This window comes from Dermacentor variabilis, chromosome 5 (assembly GCF_050947875.1).
Source record: "Dermacentor variabilis isolate Ectoservices chromosome 5, ASM5094787v1, whole genome shotgun sequence".
In the NCBI taxonomy this organism is placed as follows: Eukaryota; Metazoa; Arthropoda; class Arachnida; order Ixodida; family Ixodidae; genus Dermacentor; species Dermacentor variabilis.
In genome coordinates, this window is record NC_134572.1 from 115,526,798 (window position 1) to 115,544,517 (window position 17,720).

The following is a 17,720-nucleotide window of genomic DNA, read 5'->3' on the forward strand; positions in this document are numbered from 1 at the left end:
GCGTCAGATTTAATAAAGACACCGCTGTCACATTGTTTCTAACACCGAAAGCCCACATCCAAAACAGAGGGGCGCTTACACCCTCCTGTATACATATTTCTAGGGTTGCACCGCTAGGAGGTTAGAGAAAAAGGTTTCTCTTATCCGAACGTAGTTTGAAAGAGTCCTTTGAATTTGACAGGAGTGTTAGGAACTGCCTAGTTTCTGGGCGGCAAAAAAAAAAAAAAACGCAGGACACAACCTGTGAAGTTTTGTTCCTTAAGTGTTGCTGAAGCCGTTCAAGCTTTTAGAAGTGCCTATTGTCACGGAATGTGTCTAATAAACAAGAATTCATTAACGTTTTAAATATCTACTTTAAGGCACATACTTTATGTTTGTTTATTAGTTTGTTTTTATTTGTTTGTTTGTTTGTTTGTTTGTTTGTTTGTTTGTTTGTTTGTTTGTTTGTTTGTTTGTTTGTTTGTTTGTTTGTTTCCAATTGAAGCTAGTGAGTTCGCAATGCGTGTCCGCTTCGAATGCATTTTGAGTATAACACTAATTTCGATTTATTAATTCCCAATGTGTGCGGCGAAATACAATGGTGTTCCAAACGCTCTTGTGCTTCAATGCATAAAACGGCGATTTGTTAAAAAAAATATAGGTTGCCAAATAGCGCATTTTTACCATAAATTTCATGGCGCATGTCTCAGAATTACCACGCGCGTTTCTTAGAATTCGTTATAATGATCGCACTTAACTACGTTACATCGTTTGAAAACTCATCGGCTACGATTCGCAAATTGCCAAAGTTGCTGTAAGGTAATTAATTCAAAAGATAATTAGCGTATCTTGAACTAGTTCATTATGCGCATCGACTTCTTTGGCGAGTAATGTCTGTCGCTTCGTGTAATCCAGCTCAAAGACAACAATTACACCATAGGCGATCTTTAAAAATCGTCTCATCTAAAAGCAACATACCGCATACACGCTAGTGTAGACATCAACTTGTCCGTCTAATGGCACGAAATAATTACTGTAAAATTCTGAGCATAAATGCGCAATCTCTGGACTTGGTGATAGCTGAAGGCAAGACTTTCGAACACACCTTGGCTTGCGTCCGCACCAATATGACGGCGGCATAACTTTGATATATATCAGTGAAAGTGGGAAAGTAGCGCTTGCACGTGAGCAATGGGTCGTTTGTTCGTAATTTTATCTTCTAGTATAATTCGGCCGCATGCAACGCTATTGTGGCTTCAATGAGGAGCGGAACCAGCTGGCTGAAAGATACGGTAACGGTTTATTTAAACCACTTTTTTTCAGTGTTACAAAGAAGACGCTCTTGATCCCTTTCGGGGTTTGTGCGATTACTCTTGACGAACGCGTCGTGAACGTGGAGAACTAGCAGTGACCAAAAGGATGACGGCAAGGCCCCGAGGCAGCGATCCGTTCGCACCGACTTTAAAGCCGAAGGTGCGGTGGCCTGAGAGAAATTGTTTTTTGTACTTCGTTAATTGACGTCCGGACATACCCTGAGCGTAAATTCATAGTTAGGGAGGGCTGTACACTTCACAGGGCGCGTTAGGCTGGCGCAATGTATAATTCGTGGCACGAAGACTGCGTGTCAGGGCGGTCACGCGCAAGTGCGCGCACATAAGAAATAAGTAAACTGCGTTCATTCAGCGGGAGGTAAAGATGTTAGAGGGATAGTGCGCAGACAAATATGTAGGATACAAATGAAAGACAGTTAACAGAGAGACTCAAACAGTAAGGTGAAGAGAAGTAAGATACTGTGGAGAAAGAATTTCATTTCCTAAGGTATACAAAAATGAAAATAGACAGCGTAAAAAAAAAAAGAAGACGGCGTTATCAGCGCCAAAAGCTGAACGATAAACAGCCGGGGGTGGTATTCTTTTCCGGTAGAGTTATTCGCGTCATTTAGAAATCGTCAAAATTGGGTGAAATAAAGCTAAATCGGTTACGCTACGAGTGATGCCTTCCAGCGATCGCCCTGACAACTTCGAACACATGGTCGCCATCTCCGCGTATGTGGCTAATGCACAACAGATCTCGTGATGCCTCCGAACAACATATTCTATCTACAGGCTGCCTGCGGGCGCTTTATTCTTAGAGCACTGTTTGGTGCCTGATCCATTCGTGACAGAATTTCCAGTGTGGTCGGAAGGTCAATGATGCCTCAGTGAACTTCGTGTAGCTTTGGGCGAGGCTTGGCCAGAGCTGCAGGTGCAAGAGAGAGACAGCGCAAAACACGTTTTAATTAACATCTACAAATATATACGGTGACTTGCGTTTTTAGTCTATCAACTTTTGTGAAATACTACGCGCTTGCTGATAGTTTACATGAAATAAGATTTCACCAAACTGCCTCATATTTTGGTACAGATCGTTGAATAATACACTTAGCATCTTTGCTTGGGTAGTTCAATCGAAAAAAAAAAAAAAAAGATCGGCGTCCTGTTTTCACCCCTCTAGGAGACATCACCTGCTGCAAGTAGACAAAGTAGTTTTGCTGGTTACAAGTCTGTCGAATCTGAATAATCTAGACAGAAAGCAATGCTGCTTCATTCAACAGTATTCACCCCCTCCCGCTCCCCCTCCCCCGCTTTAAGAAAGGGAAGAAATCGTAATCTCTTAGCGAACTGCGAGATAAAGCGTGGCAGTGGTAAGCGCAATATTTTTTTTTTCCAAGCTTCGACAAATACAGGAATTAAGCTCATAGCATATGCACGATTATTATTGGTCATAAGTATTTTTTTTTTCATCACACAGGGATCCAACATCGTTGCACAGCACACACTGCAAACGGCGCATTACCAGCTCTCCAGCTAAACGACAGCAATTTGACACGAAGCTTACCAAATTTCTGCCGAGTTTACAAATAGGGTTCTATCACAAAGACAAAAATACTAGAGCTTTCACAAGAAAAGAACTGCGTTGAAGGAACTGAGGCAACATTTCAGAGCGTGAAAGTGTTTGATGGGCTAAGATATCTTTGTGTTTCGAATAACACACGGCGCTGTTGCAAAGAGACCTTATAAGGACACTAAAGAGAACATGTGCCGTTACACATAACGGCACATGTTAACCTGTGCCGTTATGTGTAACTTCACCCTAACGGATGGTTTGATGGCTATGGAGCCGCACTCCTAAGCTCAGGGTCGCAGGTTCGATTCCTGGCCTATGGGGCCACATTTCGATGGGAGCACAATGCAAACACGATAGCGTGCCGTGCATTGGGGGCCGTTAAAGAGCCCTGAGTTGTTCAGAATCGATCCACTACGGTATGCCTCGTAATCATATCATGGTGGCGTGCAAAACTCCGGATATTTTTTTTTAAATACCAGTTTTGCAATATGACCGGAATATGGCCACTTTTGTTGCAAAATAAGGCTCGGTTAAAAAAAGATGCAAGAAAGACGGACGAGTGAATACATCGCCCTCGACTTCCTGCCTCAACTATACGTGCCGCAATAATTTTTACATTTATTTATCAGTACAAGGTAGACTGCATTCTAAAGGAATCACTACCTAGCAAGTTTAATGAACTTCACTTGCGTCGAAACATTCCCCAAGTAAGGGAAAATTCCTTTAAACCTGTGACGTTGCATTGAAGTTCCAGCACTCGGTATTTCGGTAGGAAATTCAATAAATGAAAGTTTCGCTTTCAGTTTCTACACTGTGCTTGGTGCAGAGCTAAGAAATCAGAATATTCGCCAGACCCACAAAACGGTGATGCGTCACTGCACTTGAAAACAAAGTTCCCGTGAAACATCAATATTGAAGTTTGCTTCAACCGTGACGTAAAAAAAAATGAAAGCACATGATTGGCTGCTGCATCAATACAATTGCTCCTCAACTTGGCCAACGATGTATTTGTCGATGTATTTCTACAGGTTGCCATCGACTATGGTAATCGAATTTGAACATTATAACAAGAGCTAAGGAACGTGAACATGGGGAAGAGACATATAGAGAGGGCGTGCGCTAGATTATATGTCATTTCCTTGTGTTCACGTTCCTCAGCACTTGTTATGTCCGTTATCAGCTATGTTATCAGTTAACTTCCGTTATCACCGACTAGCCCAAACTTCTACGTTGTATGGTAATCCACCTTTTCCCTCCGAACAAATCAGAATGGTGCCTTGAATATTTTACCAGTTTACAATTATTTAGCGCTGCTTTTTTTAGCGTCTTCATCAAACATACAACTACATTCAACCTATTTACGACGTAATCTCGGCGTGGCGTCGTCTGGCGTCGACGCATCAAGATAGCGCTGCGCCTTGCTGTAATCATGGCAGAGATGTGTTCTACGAGGTTATCGATAAATCCGGTGTCCTACGGCAAGCACTCCGGCCATGAAATTAGCGCTGCAATCGTGCAAAGCGAGAAAGATGCACCGAAGCTGGAGTACTGGCGTCGCTCCATGAGGTTAATATTTAAACATGCCTAATGTACAGCTCTTTAAATCAGATAGTTCACTAACCTAACTCAGCAGTACACCCGAGAACTTCTTTGTTGTCATTAAAGTTATATGTCATTGACGTGACTCTTTTCGACATAGTCTCGCCGCTAAAGCAGTGAGGATTAATTTTTCTTACCTGTAAAGGTGCGCTGTGCTATTTTTTCTTTCCTGTAAAAGAATGTACAGCCACAATTTTACTGCTAATATCTCGCCATCACTCCTGGCAACGTGTCACGGACGCAAATAATGAACGAAAGCTTAGGTCCAATATGCTCTTCGTTTGGTGGTTGGTGGTGTGGCACTTACCGCAGGTCGAATTAAAAAGGACAACGTTAACATGCGTCAAATAATCGAGCTTTGGGATGAACAATGCGACCGACAGGCTGTCCTGTAAGGCGAAAATGAGGCAAAGCTACATCGACTCCACTCTGTCCATCGGCTTACGATGCGAAAGTACTCTAGCATTTTGACATTAGCGCACTACGGCGTCGCATAGATGGCTCGCAACGTATTAACTATTAACTACGTCAGTGTGGACTCGGGAAACCTCGGCTAGAACGTGTAGGATGTTTGAAAAGCCTGAACCTGCTCCCCAAGTGAAGCTCGTTCTATGTTGTCTTTCTACCCGCAATAATGCTACAGCAACAAGAATATTCGTTGTATAACGTCCTTCCCCGTTTATTCCACAGCCTTTAAAACTTTTCTTGTCGACTACAGTAAGGAAAGTGTGTGGATGTGGCCTATCACAAAGCGCAGATCACGCGTATCAGAAAACCCCGGTAGATAACGATAGCATGCTATTATGGTTTCACTGTGCAAAGAAGCATTGCTAATGCCTTTCTACCACTCAGGGGTATTTGTTTTCCTGTGTCAATTTGTTCACAACATTCAAATTAAAGCAGTAGATTAACCTCAAAAATCTTCTTAACTCCCGTGTACAAATTTACGATCAGCGGTGCCAGTTCCGCTTTGCGACATGAGAATCGTGCCCCATTAAGCCACCCTGACAGTTAAACCGAACAAGAACAATATAGGAGGGAACACCGAAGTTCTTTTCAAGGGACGCTTAGACATGAATTCTGCATTCGAACTTGACATACACGCCTGTGTATTTTTTTCCGAATAGGGTCGAGAAGAGCCTATTGCACAATAATGGTTTTCACGTCCTTCAAACGAAGCGTAAAATAATGCCGCTAAAGTTCCTTTACTCTTTAATAAACCACAATTTCCTTTAGATCCTAGTCCATACATAATTCTTTCTGCATCTAGGAAAACCCTTCATTCCCACCCATTACTCTCTCCCTTCACGTTGTCAGGACAAACCTCTTTAAATTTTTATTCTTTCCTCGAACTATATAAGAATGGAGCCGCATACCTTTCCATCATCTCAGCTTCCCTGAATCAATTCAAACTCATATTATCAGCACTTTCTAAGTAACATTGCTGTTTTGTTCTGTTTTGCTTGCTTGCTTAAGTTTCATATTTTGCAATTCTGCGTTTTGTACGCGTACCTTTTATGAGTTACCTTGTATCTCCAGCTTGGGCCACACGGCATGCATTAGGATGGAAATAAATAAACAATGTACCAAGCAACTGTCTTGGTGGACATTTAGTCTCATGGGACATATTTTGCACTTGGCCCAGCTGTTCAGCCACCAGGGCTATGCTTTTCATTCTCTCGCCTGGAGGATACATCTAACCTGGATCTCATAGGACCCCTTTGTGATAAAGAAGAACTAAATCACAGCGCTTTCACAACCTTCCTAAGTCAAGACCGTCAAACTACGTTCGCCTTAAGTCTAGTGGCCGCCACTTCAAGAGGGCTATGTAGCAGTACTCGCCTGCCTTATATAAAGTGAAAGGACCATTTCGTAATTGAAGTTAGCGAACGCAGATGCTATATGAACCGGACGATAGCTGACGCAAAGATAAACGAATCCGTTGGTTAAACTGGGTGCCGATATCTACAGCCTGACTATGAAGCAAGCTGCGTCAGTGACTTCGAAATGATTTGGAGATTTGCAGTGACGAAATCTTCCTCGTGTTGAAATAATGTCGCTATGTAGAAACCAACGACAGTTAACGGGGTGGAATCAGCAGATCTATTGGCCCGTGAGCAAGGCTCATCGTCAGCCGGCACCAGAGCTCTGGTCATTTACCTCGTCATTTTCATGAGCGCGCTTGCGGTTTCTCTCTAGTGTTTCCCTCTAGTGTTAAGTACGACCTATAGCCTAATGAAATCGACAGCCTTTGTGCAGCGCTAAGCGGTGTTTGCGAGAAGCTGCACAGGCCGCTGTGATGACGGCAGCTGACGCGGAATGAACTCTTGCCAGTGCGCTTTGGCATCTACGGTGCAGTGTTGGTTGTATCAGTCTGTAGAATCAAATGGCTAACTAGAACGTGCCAAATTATTGGTGTCACTTCAATTTCATGGCGCAAGTGAGTGCTTCAAAGCATCGCCTTGCATAAAGCCTCGGGCTTCTTAACTGACACGCGACCGCGCAAGTATTGCTTACCTTTACTTGTTCCTGCACCCCCTGAAGAAACAGCGAAATAAAGAAAATAAGCAGCTTTAGAATAGCGCGAGAGAGTTAGCGTTAGCGTTGCATACGATATAACGCTAGTGGTAGCAAGAGCTACGGAGCGAGCCACGAAATAGCATTTTAAAGTAGCCGAATGTCATCATACTTAATGCAAATGCGGACGCATGTCGTTTTGTTACTATTTCAGAGTGACTGAACGCAAACGAAGTGCAGCCTCTGCCCTAAGGCTATAGCACCGATAATCGAGTTTGCATTTGTAACACAGCGTCGTGTTATTGCCATTCGTTCGTGTCGAAGCATACTGACGCATATCTAAAGCAAACACAACCATCATTTGGGAAGGAAAGAGTCAAATAATGCAAGAACACCGGCTTTATACTGTGCTGGAGTAAACGGATATCGCTTGAAAATGCGCCATCTTGTCCACGGTGTTAAACGTTAGATATGCTAAAGCGTGTTAGATATGTTAGAGCATACGTAAGAGCACCAGCTCACACTGCCGTATATATATATATATATATATATATATATATATATATATATATATATATATATATATATATATATATATATATATATACACGATGCACGTCCAGCGTAGGGTATGCAACGCTAACGTGAAGTCGTTCTGTTTGGCGCTATAGGCTACATACTGAAGCGCTGTAATGAGGAGCTGCGGTAGCGCCTACTACTGCAACGGTAATAAGGTACGCGAACTGTGCACTGTTTCTGCTGCTTGTCGCAAAGAGAGCTTCAAGACACTGAGCGGCGGTATGGGCGCTTGATGTTCGTGCATCTTAGTGTGGTAAAAAGGAGTCTAATTCAGAATTGCAGCTAGGAAGAGGAGATCAGCAAATAAAGCCAATACCAGTGTCCTCACGTTTTTCTAAAATTTTTTTTCTAACTAGGGAATTTCGAACCAGTTTATTCGTTGATAGTCTATAGGGAGGGGTGTGAGACACGGTCACGTTCACGGTGTGCCCCAATGTCTGATTACGCAAACGTCATACACGCGCATTCCTATATATATATATATATATATATATACACTAAGAGAAGCAAAATGTACTGCCGCTTCGGCAAAGCGTACGTACCTGCTTTGCCTTTTCCACCTTTACCCTTTCCACCTAGAACAGACGTAACGGCGCTTACAGAAATATCTGTGCTGTGCCTCAAATTCAAGCAAGCAACATTAAACAAAGGCTATTCTCACCTTTCTTGTTTTGAGTGTTTCCGGTTCTCATCATGGTCAGCTCGCCTTCCTTCTTTGTCTCTGCAAACACCAAGGAGCCGCCCTGACTTTACGACGTCCAACTCGAAACAAGCAAACAAGTGGTCAATATACTCTCATCACGAAATAATAATAATAATATTTGGGGTTTTACGTGCCAAAACCACTTTCTGATTATGAGGCACGCCGTAGTGGAGGACTCCGGAAATTTTGACCACCTGGGGTTCTTTAACGTGCACCTAAATCTAAGCACACGGGTGTTTTCGCATTTCGCCCCCATCGAAATGCGGCCGCCGTGGCCGGGATTTGATCCCGCGACCTCGTGCTCAGCAGCCCAACACCATAGCCACTGAGCAACCACGGCGGGTTCTCATCACGAAAGATGAACTAAGTAATCGAACAGCTGCCACAGTACAGACGGTGCAAAGAATACGGACACGAACAAAACCACAGACTAGGGCCAATAACGAAGGCGTTTGTTGTCTGTGCTTTCGTTCGAGTGCGTACTCTGTTCGCTGTCGCTATACCCCCCATGGTGCTCAAGCACCAACTCGCTCTACGAGAAAATTTTGTTACTTCAACAGCTCTTTAGACAAGAATTGTTGTGCTGTTTTTGGCGTGCAATATGACTATGATGTATATATAAACGAGACAGAAGGGAAACCGAAGGGCTCGATTTTTGTTAATCATGACCATATAAAGCCAACAGATAATATATACACGTACGTATACGCTCCAATTGGACGGACTTCCTTAAACATTGAGTACGTCCACTAGTGTTGAAAAAATAAAGAGTAACTTAACGCTTTAGATAGATGGCATTTTGACTTAATTATATAAGGGCGGGGGGCTTGGTGGGGGGGGGGGGGGAGTGTATATAAAAGAGCGGTTTCACAACGACCCCACGCTCGAGCCGTTCCCTCCCAGAAAAAAAATGTTGCGAAAGCGCGTTTTCTCTTTCCGTCGATTTCCCTTCCTTCATTCTTTCTTTCTCAACACTTACTTGTCAACAAGATTTCAAGCCATGGCATTGACACTGTTCGCAGCATACTTATTCCTCCTAAGAGAAAGACAACTCGGCTGCCGAAGCAGTTTGCTTGCAGCCCGCCACTAGCCTAATTTTATTGCGAACACACGCTCCAACAACACGGTGTGGATACGGTACAATTCGCCGTAACCACGAACAGGTATGGCAAGAGGGGTTTGCAAACTGTACAAAGAAAGAAAGATACATTCTGAAACTCGATCCGCCGAAGACACGTGACTCCACTTTCAGAACAATATCGAACAGTCGTTAGCACGTACGTGAGGCTATTAGCAAAATTTATTCTGGGTTACGAAGATGAAAAACGATTTAAGACAAATTCAGAACCCAGACAGTACTTCTAATTAGTAGTCTAATCAACATAGTCTAAATTACGCCCTCTTCAGACCCAGCGCCCAAAGCGTATGGTACAGCCGCTGTAACGTTGTCGCATTGTGAAGCCGCGGCTATGCGGTTACTGGCTATGGCCGCCACATTCCAATGGCGTAGCCATTAGCACCTCGTGGGGCTTAACATTCAAAGCAACACAGTACCTACAAGAGACGCCGTAATGGGAGCTCCGGATTAGATTCGACAACCAGGGTTTCTCTATTAGGAAGTGCCCAAAAGTCAGTAGACGATCGTTTTAGGATTCTGCCCCTATCGTAACGTGTGGACACCGCGACACAGAATTGAACCTTTGACCTCGTGCCCCGCAGCATAACGGAATTTTTGTAAAACACACACACACACACACCATAGAAGGTTCCCAGATACTGCACCGCCTCTCCCGAAGCTCCGGCACGCAAAACTTCATGAGATTAGCAAGACGCGCATCTTTGCAGTGGCACGAGAAAACAGGACGATAGCCACCATTTTTTCATAACCGGTAACAATAACCAGTCATAAGCGATGGTCATTCGTGCTTACTGGTCTTCTTGCCGCCCTTGGTGGTCGTCCTCGTGGTGACGCCCCCTCTCGTCACCCGTCTGGTCAGCTCGGCTGCGCGGTGAACCAGAGAAAGTCAATTTTAGCGAAAGCAAGCACCTCAGCTGACAAGGACGCATATTTGTTTCACCTACTCAGTAAAAAAAAACTGAGACAAACGAATTACCGTCTTTTACCGTCGAGACAGACTGAAAGAAATGTCCCGCGTCTCGCATGCTTGGAGACCAAGACTATACGCAAAGTGTAGAAATGCGTTTCGCAGCGTGTTTTGCAGATGGTGAAAGGATAGTTAGGCGCTCTGTCTGAACGTCCTTACGTAGTCCAGAATGGAAGAAAGACTACCCCCGATGAAACGTGATGCACCTGCACTTCGCCCGCATGCGCACTGATTTAAAAAAGAGGAAGCATTGATTGCTGTAGTGAAGAAACGCAGTGATACGATCTGGAACCAACCGGAAGCTTGGAAAGTGAGACAGGAAGCCTTAGAAAACCACATGGTATAGAAGCCCAAATAACAAAGCCTTTTCGGCGTGAAGTATCGGGATTTCTTTAGCTGTAAAAGGGTTCTTGCAGCTCCTGGCGAGACCGTGTGTGTACTTCCGCAGCTCGTTACAACTATATGAATAATATGAACAATGAATCCGGCGATGTCGTGGAGTAAATTATTTGTTGCGTTTCACTAAAATGCTCAAAACCAAAGAAAAAAAAGAGAGGAAATGAAACTGGACGAAACGGCAGCTTGCCGCAGGTGTGAGTCCAAACCACATCATCAGCATTACATGCGCGGTAATTTACCAATTAGACTAACGTGGCGGCCAAACTCTCGTTCACTATTTTGAGTATTTGCGCATACGTACGAGATTAGCCCTGATAGTGTGAGCCAGAGGCCGCGCAAGGCCATGACAAAAGATGTGGAACTTCCTCTTAACTGCAAGTGCCACGTGGTATGTCAGCTCAGGAACAGGAAACTGGTCACTAAACCCTCGGATGCTACTTTACGGCAACAAGGCTGCCAACAGTTCCTACATTGCGTTACAGAAATAGCTGCCTTATTTAACCTCCGTAGCTACGCGCAGTACGCATACTATGTGCGTGTACGGTTGCCTGCTTGAAGCCTTTAACCACAAATTAATCGTCCTTATAAAATTAAATTATGAGGTTTTACGTGCCAAAACCACTTTCTGATTATGAGGCACGCCGTAGTGGAGGACTCCGGAGATTTCGATCATCTGGATTCTTTAACGTGCACCTAAATCTAAGCACACGGGTGTTTTCGCGTTTCGCCCCCATCGAAATGCGGCCGCCCTGGAATTAGGTGTCCTTTAAACCCAGAGAAGGAACATCGTCTTCCGGGTCCCTGCCAGTTCTCGCATAGGACCACGAAATTTTCTCTCGTTCCTCTCCAGTAAAAACCGGTAAGAACTCAGTAGAGTAATTATTTAATAATTGGTTTCATGAATTATTCACTAATAAAAATTTACACCAGCGTGTCACAAACACTACTGTAGGCTAGTTATTAAGTTTGCAGAGCTTAACTTACAATTTTGAGGCAGCAAACAGCGTAGCAAAAATGATGCGGTTTACAGCATACAGTTTATGCATTGCTCGCCTATGAGCCAATAAATCGCAACATTTTCCTGGAAGTTTAAATCTGACCGATGTCGCATTTGCGTCTCTCAAAACACCAGGAAAACATTCGCACAACGCTTGTACACGGTTTAGAGTGCTCAATCAAGTAATATACAAAAACATTCGTGAGGTCAATGACTACTTTTTCCGCGATACACGTTCTTACACCATGGAGCTACGTATTTTCCTCAGCGACCACCGCAAGACCTTTATTTCTTCTATTCTTACTGAAGTTCTGCGTGCCTTAAGCGTAAGGCAACTTCCAGCTGCCATCCACAGAACCTTTCCACCACACTCTCTCAGACTTGACCGCGGAGTAAAATACAGTGAACTCTCACTTGAGTGAACTTCAAGGGACCGTAGGAAATAGTTCACCTAACTGAAATTTCACTAATCTGAATATTCACTAGACCAACATAAGACATCGCATACAGAGCCAAAAGTTTGAAGTGCAATTCATGGAGCAAAAGACATGGCATCCATAGTGTTAGAAATGTGTGAAATGGAATTTGTACATATCAACAAGTACAAGGTTCATAACAGTTATAATGCTGCTTTTCTCAGAAAAAACTCTCTAATCTTCTTCGGCACTTGTACTTTTAAAGGACAGGAAGTAACAAAACTGCCCAAAAAGTCAATGTTTTTGTACACTTCTGGCACAGCTTGCTGTTGAGACACAAAGTCTCTCAACTTTCCTATGTACCCTGAAACCTCAGCTAGAGTTATAGGGCTTGAAATTGGCTCGGTAGTTGCCTCTTCATCGTCTCTTCTTCACCTCTTCATCGAAAGAAAGAGACGACGACCATGCCACGACTAGCCAGTCGAAAAAAAACACACAATCCGTGGTTTGTGGTGTGACAGATCGCCGCTTTGCTCTGGCGGCGTTGTAAGCGCCAGCGATGTTACTTTGTGCATGGCCTCCGAGATGACATGCTTGCTCGTTTTGTGCGGGCGATCGCGAAGGCCATGCCTAGTTGACGTTCGTTTTACGCGCCGCCGCTTTGCCCCAGGGGCGCTGTAGCGCCAGCGACGTTACATTGCCGCTGGAGCGGCGGTTTGATGAGGGCGGGCATCGGTTCTTATCGTAAAAATAAGCCTTGGTCCTCTGAGCGAGTTCGTTAAACTGAAATATTGACTGTTCCGAAATTAGTTTAAGTGAAACACTTTTGCATAGAATCTATAAGAAAACTGCCAGGGATTTTTAAAAAGTTCGTTATTCTGAAATATTCGATAAGCCGACGTTCGTACAACTGAGAGTTTACTGTATACAGGAGTACCGACTCGCCTATCTTGCTATGCATTTGGCGCGACCAAACCATGTCCCAGTGATAACAGGCGCCCAGTATTTTAGCGTGATCTCTGCCTAATTTCCCCTTATTACTCCGTCGTTGCCTTCCAAGGTACTCTCTCTCTCTCTCCCTCTTTCCTAGCTGTTGGCGCCGTAATATTCGCACTTGTGCTTACATTAGTAAATGTTGCATTCAATAGCAAGAAATTACACAAGAAATTTCGGCAGGGGTCAGCGGCACTGGCTATAGACGAACGCACACAGCTCATTGTCAGCGCGTGTAGCGTCTTCGCCGTCAGAGCTTGCGTTCAACAAGAACAAAGGAGTTTCGTATAGAGTCGTAATTCTTCTATACACTTTAAAATTCCACGCTCTCCTTTCTTTATGATTTGCTACCGCTGCGCTTCTCTATAAGAGCTATATGATTAAAGGCAAACGATTGAAACAGCCAGATAACAGGTATGTGCCAGCTATAGGCAACAAATCTAAAATATCTTATATGGGTTATCAACACAAGGGTACGATAAAAAAAAAGTAACGGTGCACGCATGCTCACCTAGCTTGCCTTGGATGGACACAACCAAAAGTTTTAGAAATACGGAATGGAAAGCTTTCGCGAAGCGGTCGGCTGAAGTACCAAAATAGTTGTGACGTCAAAAAGTTGAAGATTGTACCCTAACAGTGAAGAAGGCAGGCGCATTCCACGGGCAATTAAAGCTCCCCGTAAGCAGACGTTGGTTCTTACCTTGCATGTTTTCTGAAATTAAAAGAAACAATGCCAGCATCAGTTTCACTCGGTCTTTCCCTCCCCATGTATCAAGCACACAGTGTTCTAAAAGTCAAGGCCCTGTTGTTCTGATGTTATGCGTTTGAGTGTGACATGAATGTAAGCCACCAGCCTACACCAGGTGTTTTTTTTTTTCTTCCTTCATTTTTAGACTGTAGATCTTTTAAAAGTTGCCTATGGCAAATAGCACAATTCTAATAACCCTTCAACTAAATTGCCCGAAGAGGCCGACATTACTTGCACACAAATTAAAATGCATAATTGACATACTAACAAAGGTTTGCCAATATGTTTTTAGTTAATTGCATTGTGTCACATATCGTAATTTACTAATTCTGGCCGGTGAGTTAGCAAGACATATCCGCTTGAAACGCATTTCAAAGATGATAACGGTTTCGAGATATACGCCGTCAAACTTTTGGTAAAAATGCACTCTTTTCCCACTTACATTATTTAAAGAACGCCGTTTTTAGGCATTGGCGCACAAAGGCATCATGAGCGCCAATGTATTTCATCGAATACTTCGGGAATAAATATCTCGGAACAAGTGCAATTCTGATCATTTCTTGCACGTGAACACGCCTTGCGAGCTCGTCGGCTGCAGTTTGTAAATTGCAATATACGCAATAAAGTAACTAGCTAAAAACCAAATTTGTGAAGTTTTATTAATTAATCGATTCTGCACTTCGATTTCTCCCGCACGAAGCGTCCGCCTCCTTCGATCAATCCAGTTCAAAGGCTATAACTGTGCCATCTGCCAGAGGCAATTAAAAAAATTCTGAATAGGAAAAAAAATGCTTGCATATTTCCACGGCAAACACGGCAGCCATTCAGCCTAACTCCAATTAACTTTTATTTATTTTTTTATAAAGAATGCTTTTCAACGGGAGCACCAGCCTCTCTAAATGATGTCACATTCAGAATGCGCAGACCTGTTATACAGTTGACAAAGCGGACATTTTATGCGTATCAATGTTGTTCCAGCAAAAGAATATCGAACTTTAGTTGAATTTTCTCGCTTACTCGCATATGACAAATTGCATCTTTAAAGACATGCCAAGAAGACTTCAATTTTCTTGGCATTTTTAAACCAACACATGGTCGTGCTCATCAGACAGCCGTGTGTCGCGTTAATTAATGCATCATCTTAAATAGGCACTAAAGAGATAGCAATAAATAAGGTCTAGACTGTTAGATTACCCTCTCGTTATTCGTAATTTTCCCTTCTTAGCGTAATATCCCTTCTTAGCGGAGAAAGTGGAGAGCCGACTTTGCTCTTTGGATTCGTCAAACGCAGACTGGCGCCTATGACGTCGTCGGAACGTCACAGGCTGCCGTTATTTTCATGTTATTGAGCGATTTATCCAACGTCCGGAAAGTACCAGCGAAGGTTTATAAGTTTTTGATTTTTTTACTGGTAATCGCTCGTTCAAGTAAAAAGAAAAAAAAGGGAGGGAAAGAAACGCTGCCTTGCCGGGAGGTTTTCAACATGCAATGCATCAATATAGCAGCTGATGCGGGAGGTTCATTGTGTTGTCCCATCTAATCACTTTTATTTCACGCGCCGTCTCACGCACTGTGCGACTGCTGATGGGGAGATCCACCTAATTTGCGGCTTCTGAAGTAGAAAAATATCAATGTAGCGCAACATTTCACTGGTTAGTGTCCCCGCAATAAAACCTATCCTCTTTTACACGCAGCGCATTGACTAGTGCAGGAGCGACGGCGTCGCTTTTGAGAAGCTCACGGGGCCTGATCATTATCAATTGCTCACACGCACAAGGCGCTAAGAACATCATGCACTACCATACAATAATTCGGGTGACTGGCGAACTGAAACGCGTCCGTCGATATATATACGAGGTATTCACACACTTGCACACAAACTGTTTCATCACGTCGGATGAAAAGCGAATGGGCGTAATATAACTGATACATACTATTCAATCCTTCCACGTGACATTAACGCGCGCACAGTTGTTGCAAGCGAGCATTAGGCACAGCTCTTTGACTCCGGACAGCATATAACACTAGTTTCTCGCGTGAATCAATACGAAAACACGGAAACGTGTCTAGTTTCTTGCGTTCGTATACCTTCAACGCGTGTATTTGTTGTCAAGCAGAACTGGTGCCTGTACCAGCAGCGAGGCCGCGTGGAGAAGCAGTCGTGCCTAAACAGGTCTTTTTCTCACAGCCCAAAGCTAGGTGGGAAAAATGGAAAAAAGAACAAGGAAAACTGGGAAGCCGTAAAAAAACGCAACGCTCACAGTGACTTGGCCCCGTCCCTCACGCTTTCACCTCAACAATGTAAGCGGTCAAAGCCGCAGCGCTCACCATCATCGTCGTCGGACATCGTGCGCCGGCCTCCTTAGCCCTTGCTCGCTGCCAGCGTGACCGAGCCGGCACTGCACGCCGGGAGCAGGACTCGAGCCTGGTGAATTTTTGCTTGTCCGATGAGTGTGGTTGCTCACCGCTGCGAACGCGGCCCGGCGACGTTCATGCCATCGCTGCGATCGGGCGCGCAGCGCGAATTTTGCGGGCCGGGCTTGGGAAAAGCTGTCCGGCCGAATGGGGCAGGACCGAGGCCTTTTGGCACGCGCTCCGAACTGGTGCCGATGATAATGACGCTGGTCGATGCGGCCAGGCTCTGAAATTCGGAGAACGCCGACATGTCCACAGCCTGGTCGTTCTCGTCCTGGTTGCCATTAAGTACGCCATCGTGAGAGATGTGGGCGGCAATCGCACTTGAGCCGTCACTCAAAAGCCCTCTTTGCCGTAGTTGGGTTTCGCTGCTAATCTGTCGCTGTGGCTGATGTTGTTGTTGCTGGCCTGAAGGTTTATGGCACATGCCCACGGCGGAAAATCGGCCAACAATAGCAAGTTTTGCCATAAACGAGAAAAAAATGCGGTGAATTTAATGTACACTTGAACAAATTGAGTTGTACGGGAAATATATTAATAATAAGAAAATGCACAAGGTCGAAACAAGATGTCAAAACAAGAAAGCAGGCAATCGATTGGTTTCAGTAAGATAGTTTCGGAATGCGGGCAAACATTTATGTGACTAAAGCCAGGAACAAAGGCTTCAAAAAACAGAATCACACGAACAGATAAATCCAAAGCAAGACGGTGAAGCAAGTTTTTTTATGCAGTTTTTAGTTTCCTTAGTCTCCTTTAGCAACTTTTTGGGTGCTGGCGCCGGCTGTCTTTACAAATATTCAACAGCTTCGTCCACTGTGCATCTGAAAATTCCTGGCAATTCGCTCAGAACTGGTATTTACCACATGAATAAGTGCCCTAATAGACAAGTAGAACAATAGGTGAGAAAAGAAGTCGGTGTTGTTGTTGATTCCTTTCCAACATGGTACGGCAACAGAAGCAGCCGAGTGAGAAAAAAGAAGTTTTGCAATCAAAATGTTGAAAAGGAATCCCCATCAACATCAACAAAATCTATAAACAGAGCGTGCATCGAGCGAGAAGTGTTGAGCTACGTAGAAGTGAAGAAGAAGTCACGTGAACACAAAGGAATGAACATCAGCATCAACAAAATAGATGCCACTACTTTTAAGCTGTTCATCATCATCATGATTTAGGCAAACAGATCTGTTGTTGATGTTTTGAGGCAACAAAAACAACAACAAACCTCAAAGAAAGCTACTATTATGACCGATTCCCCCCTATCCGTGGGATCCGCCGATTATTTTAACGTGTTAGCATTCTTAAGATACTTCAAGCAGTTTCCAGGAACTGTGTATGTTCGTGTCGAAACATTTTCCCGCCTATTAGTGGTCACTGGGTAGTCCGT